Source organism: Amphibalanus amphitrite, unplaced genomic scaffold, assembly GCF_019059575.1.
Source record: "Amphibalanus amphitrite isolate SeventyFive unplaced genomic scaffold, NRLGWU_Aamphi_draft 001146F_arrow, whole genome shotgun sequence".
NCBI lineage: Eukaryota > Metazoa > Arthropoda > Thecostraca > Balanomorpha > Balanidae > Amphibalanus > Amphibalanus amphitrite.
The window spans coordinates 76,444-82,443 of NW_024882640.1; the positions used below are offsets into that span (position 1 = coordinate 76,444).

Below are 6,000 nucleotides of genomic sequence, written 5' to 3' on the forward strand. Positions count from 1 at the left end.
GGCGTGCTAGAGCGCTGAAAACGCCTTAGATGTGTTCGGCTTGACGTTGCGGATCGACTGATATGCAACATGACCTTTCCCGGTCAGGTGACCTTGACCTGAGGTCAAATTTTCAAGTTGACCTTTCAAGGTCAAATTATAGTTCATTCGACGCGTCTCGACGAGAGGAACACGATGCTGGGAAAAGTAATGTCATGGCTCTTTTGAGTCAAAAGTTATTGCCGAAAAAACGTTTTTCGTAAAAACGGCTATTTTTGGAGTTTTTGCCCTCTGGAGGCTAAACCGTTGACCTGAGGTCAAATCTGAGAACATTAATCAGAAAGGTCTGTAAAAGGGCTATCGAATGCGCTTTTCTGCGACACTGTAGCTCTATCGGTTCCCGAGATAGCCGTCGGCAGTTTCCAAAATGTTGAAATAGTCAACATTTTACCTTTGGTGACCTCTGGTGACCTGACCTTTGACCTGACCCAAAAAATGACCGAAGTGCTTTCGTCCTGATTTTGGACGTTCTTTCGATTGCCGCTTACCACGTGTCGCTACGTGGCCCAGGAGCCGAGTTAGAAGGGGGGGGTGTTCCGGCACGGCGCGGAATCTCAGAGCACCGGCCCGGCGCGGGATAACAAGAATCCGTGACCCACGTCTGCCTGCTTTTCTGCATTTGCACGTTCATTCTCTATAAACACTCTTTGTTCTTCAAACTTTAAAGGTAATGCTGACTGGGCGAAGAAATATCAGGAACAGCGCACTTTCTACACGTGTGCGTATGACTTATGCTTCACATAAATTACAACTATTGATTGCAAGATGCTGGAACAGCATCACGCGTAGCGCACCCCCTTATGCGGTTACGCCTGAAATAATGTCTTCATTTTAGTTGCAAATGAGGAACCCTCTGGTAAGGTCAGACCACTAAACAGACGGTCTGTTTGCGTGGTGTGATATATCAGCCTATCCATCGCACAGGCACATCATCTTCGCTGTTGCTATGGAGTTGTTGACAATCATTTATGTCTACCTATCGTTTCAGCTGACAGACACTTATGCCTGTGCCTGTGACCCTATGCCTGTGACCTTGGTTTCTTCGAGGACGGTACAACAAAGTGCTTTATTTGGCGTAGCACTGAACTATGCCTACAACTGACTCGCATTATTTGATTGGCATTTGCCAAACAGTAATTATAAGGCAGGTGTATCGGTGAGTAGTTAAAGCACTGTCGTATATAACAGCGTTTTGGACAGTTACAGTTTTTTTTTTTACAGCGTTTTGTGATGTTTCAGTCGCTGAAATATGCAGACCTCGACATCGGTTGCAGTCAATCACAAAGCTCATAACACTGTTAACAAGTATGATATTGGTACGCCGCACGACATTTAAGTTGCATCGTACCGACTAAAGCAGTAGTTTGGGAGCTCGCCCCATCATGGCCCTAATTCGCTCACGGACGAGCTCGCAGCATAACTGTATAATCATGTCATCCGAGTCAAATGTTGCTGTTGGCAGCAGCAGGAGCCACTCTCTCGGGAAACGTATTGGCCATAATCGGACGTACATTTCCTCCATGAGACGTGAGCTGTGCCGGCGCCAGCGGCCGGAGCGGGCGGGGCCGGCGGGTGGCGGGGGGCGCTTGATCCCCTGCTGCTCTATAGAGCTCTTCTTCACCAGTTAAGCTGCACGGAGGTGACAGCATTGTTAGTTTTGGCTGCATGAGAGAACGTTGAAAATAAACTAAAACTTAGATCCCTTTTCAAGGCGACTCATTTGTTGATTAGCATGGCATACACTACTGATGCGTAAAACATAAAAATTAATGGTACATAATTCAGTAATTATTTTAAACAGGCTCATGCGCTGCTAAATAGAAGAACGTTTTCTTGCATTGTGTGCTATATAGAAACTAATCATGAATTACATCCCTCCCTTTCATCTCTCTCTCTCTCTCTCTCTCTCTCTCTCTCTCTCTCTCTCTCTCTCTCTCTCTCTCTCTCTCTCTCTCTCTCTCTCTCTCTCTCTCTCTCTCTCTCTCTCTCTCTCTCTCTCTCTCTCTCTCTCTCTCTCTTCTCTCTCTCTCTCTCTCTCTCTCTCTCTCTCTCTCTCTCTCTCTCTCTCTCTGTCTCTCTCTCTCTCTTTCTCTCTCTCTCTCTTTCTCTCTCACTCTCTCTCTCTCCCTCTCTCACTCAATCCCTCTCTCCTTATCTTTCCCATTCTCTCTTTCTCTCTTTTCATTCTCTCGCTACTTGTATTATACGTTACGCTGACACGTAGAACTCTTTGTAGTGAGAAAGTTCTTTCCATGTTATGATATCTTAAAATGTTAAATGTTAAAATATCTCTTCTTAGTTCCGTCATTTTGAGATGCTAAGCAACACGTCTAATGATATGTTCAATTTCTTGTTATGGCTAACAATAAACCAATAATAAACCAATAACACAACCACTATTACCACTTACCAGCCATTGTCAACAGAAATGTTTGATGGAAATGCTGCTTTAAACTATCTCTTTCTGTGTAGAGCGGGGCCCTTAGTAGGCAGCAAATAGATACCTTATCCGACTAGTGCAAGAATGTCACACATTCCAGCTGTCGCAAATCGTCCATCAGCAATGGAAAGGTTACCGGAATGTTTATGGATTTCGCACATCATTTTTCAAACACAATATTGTATCGTGTCAGAATCTCCAGACTTACATAATCAAAATAAAATGAAGTCAAATATTAGTGGTGAGCATATGTCTTACACACGTAAATGCCCAAACAGATTTTCATTGCTTCTTTTTTACAGTTAGCTTTGCTTTGCACATGCTTTAGATGATTTTACTTAGGTTGAAGTTTGAAGCAGAAGCACCAATTGGTTAAAGGATTGCTGGTGAGATCCACATCGGTATAGAATTGCGTCCAAGGTGTGTAATGTAATAAAACAATGGCGACGTAAAAGGTTCATGATAACAGAGTAACCTAATTTCTGACATCATCTTTGAGCTCTGGCTAATTTGATCGACTTCAAAGCTGCATCAATTGCAATGTTCAAACCACTTCGTGGAAACCTTAACCATAAATTGCATCATGTGAATTGATAAACATGGCCATTACAAATCCTCACAATACCTATGTCGCATGAAATTACAATCAGGTATAGGTGCATGTAAAACTGATTGCTACTTACCCAGTTTCTCAGGTGTCCGGCCTTCCTCAGGCGTCTCAGGAGTGCTGTAGAACACTGAGATTCCGTCAGCAGCTGAAGCCCGACAGTTTCACGGAGAACACCGTTCCATGATCGACGATTGAAGAACTGTAGCACGTATCACGACGAACGGACTGTCCCTCAGTCTCGTTGCTCTTGTCCTTTCAGTGTTCCAGGGTCTCGTATATTCACTAATGTCTCCCGGGAGACATACCCTCTCCTTCAGCACTGCACGGCCACTGGGCAGGTGTCTCTCACCGGCCTCTTCAGATCGCACCGAGGGCCGCGAATTGTCACTGAATCTGACACCTCAGGGGCAGGGCGAGCTGAGCCTGAGACTGCCGCGCCGGCGAGACGCTCGGTGGGTCAAGTAACAGTCGCGGGCTGCGAGTTTCACAGGGCGTTCCTCACCGCTCCACCGAGTGCAGCATACTAGCGGCAGTCAACGAAAGCTCCGCCCCCACCGCCGCCACCGCGCGTCTCAGTCACCTCCGCCGCCTCCGCCGCCGCCGCCGCCCCCGGTCGCCGCTCACCGTCCACCGCTGGTCGCCGCTCACCGTCCGCCCACTGGGCGCCGAATGTCGGATCCGACGGAGGACCGACGCTGGGGGTCGGCGCGCGGCGCACCGACACCGCTGAGACGGCACTGGCGCAGGTGCGGCGACACTGGCGCAGCCGCGCCGCCGCCCGGCCACACGCTCAGGGTATAGGATAAGAGGAATTGTGAGCGAAATAGGTTTGGATACTTACTGACTGTAGTGATGTGACTGGCTCAGTTATCCTTTTCTGTACAATTTTCAATCTTTTCACTGATCAGTCATTGTGATTGGCAATCGGCATTACTGCATCTAATGGTGCATTTATTTATCAAGTTTCTTTTTCAACTAAAAATGTGGGGAAGAAAAAGGAAACACGATTTTGATGATAGCACCAGCCTCCCAAAAAAAGTTAAATATATCCATGTCTTAGCTCAAATCAGACAAAACAAAACAGAAAATGAAAGTTGTTGATGAAAACTTGGTGCGTTTTTTCATATTTATGTTTTCTAGTTTCATTTTCTTTTAGTTTCCGAAGAGCTGGCAGCTAGGTTGTCAATATTTCGTCACGGTCTCTGAGAGATGTGTTTCCTGCATATCATGCAGATAACAGTATAAAACACCATGTTTATGTATCCTTATCCCATAACTGTCTAGATGCCAAGGGCGATATATATATATATATATATATATATATATATATATATATATATATATATATATATATATATATATATATATATATATATATATATATATATATATATATATATAAATGAAGTGGCAGTGATATATCGTTTTGGGTGGTCAGTTGACCAAATAAAGCCGAGGATACTCGGTGGCAGTAGACTGAGACAACGCGATAGTCGCCAATCTTAATTGCAGCCATCGGTAGAAATCTGCCCACATTAATTACTGAGGAGGACGGCCGCTGAAAGCGATAACATTCGGCCCTCAGCGCGTCCATCGGTCGACACTTCGACCACTGATATCTGAGGGGCTGGAGATGGTGGCCAACCAACACAGAGTCGGCCCGACAAACGACCCGAGGTTAATGACGCCCAGATTCCCCGGCACCACCCAGCACATTTTTCAGGATTTCGGGTTTTCTTAAGCTACGCACTGCGGGTTCAGAGTGAAGGTATGCTCAGTTATTGCGTTATGAAGCATTGCTGGTTCATATTGGACTGAGCCGACCGCGTGTTTCTGCATCATTATTTTTCAGCGAGCACTTCCGCTTCAGTACCGGTTCATTTTTACTTTCTTCAAATAAGCAGTTTGAAACAACTGGCCGGCGACAGCTAATTCTGGCATTTGGTAAGCACAATTGTGTCCTTGCTTAGATGTCTCAAGTCAGTTATTACATCAGTTCATTACATATTGATACATTGTCAGCTCAGCTTGTTGCAAGGGTAAATAATGAACTCATTGCAATTCCAACGCAAAGTTTTTTTATACCGATATCGCTGATGTTAAGCAGTCGAATTTCCTCTCTAATGCAGATACTTTATAAATGTGCTTTGCTGAAGTGATATTTAAGTAAGCATTGATGATTCTGCAAAATCACTGACACAAAAACATCTCACTTCTTAGCACACTATTTGTACCTATTTCATTCATGTTTTACCGCCATTAAACAATTATTAATTCTTGTTTACAGCAACAATTATATATAACAGTATGAAAATCTTTCAACTGTCTGATGTCTAATTCCAATGTCATTTCCAATGCTACTTTTTCCATGCTATTGTGCTGCAAACACAAGTCTTAGCTTATTGCTGTGGTCTTCGAGGCATGCAAGGAGGCATACAACACGGACAATAACTAAATCCCAGTTTTGCGGACGCAGCAGTACCTACATAGTCAAAATAAGAAAATCAAACTGAGATCTACTCCACCGCACGTGGGGACCCAGCGACGGTTGTGAATGTGACATTTGAACTCTGTCCCAGTCATTTATCAACTCAGCAGCGGCATTCAGTCGACCCCAGGGCACTGAGCGAATTGGTATATTGCAATGCATCAGGCATGTAGAATTATAAAGCCGGAAAATATGACTATGACTAGTGTTCCGAAATAATGTAATAATCTCCAATGATGATGTCGCCGCATTGGAACGGCAGCACATGCAGCGCGATGTCGCCGGGCTGCCAAATATATGAACTTATTCACAGGCTGTATGAGCCGAACTTGAGCTCATTGTGAGGCAAACTACTGCGATGAGAGGCTACGAGCGCGGCTGTCTCTTCATGGACAGTCGTTCAGTTAGCGCCAGCTGGGAGAA

General features: G+C 44.9%; 1 protein-coding gene across 1 annotated transcript in view; it reads right to left on the reverse strand.

Moving 5' to 3' along the window:
- LOC122370579 (octopamine receptor beta-2R-like) overlaps positions 1-3,808 on the reverse strand; it is a 47,588-nt gene extending 43,780 nt beyond the window's left edge. Inside the window, exon 1 of the mRNA XM_043346281.1 lies at positions 3,163-3,808. The gene's annotated coding sequence lies outside the window, so the exon portion shown is untranslated. The remainder of the gene's footprint in view (positions 1-3,162) is intronic.
- Positions 3,809-6,000: the final 2,192 nt, after the last annotated feature.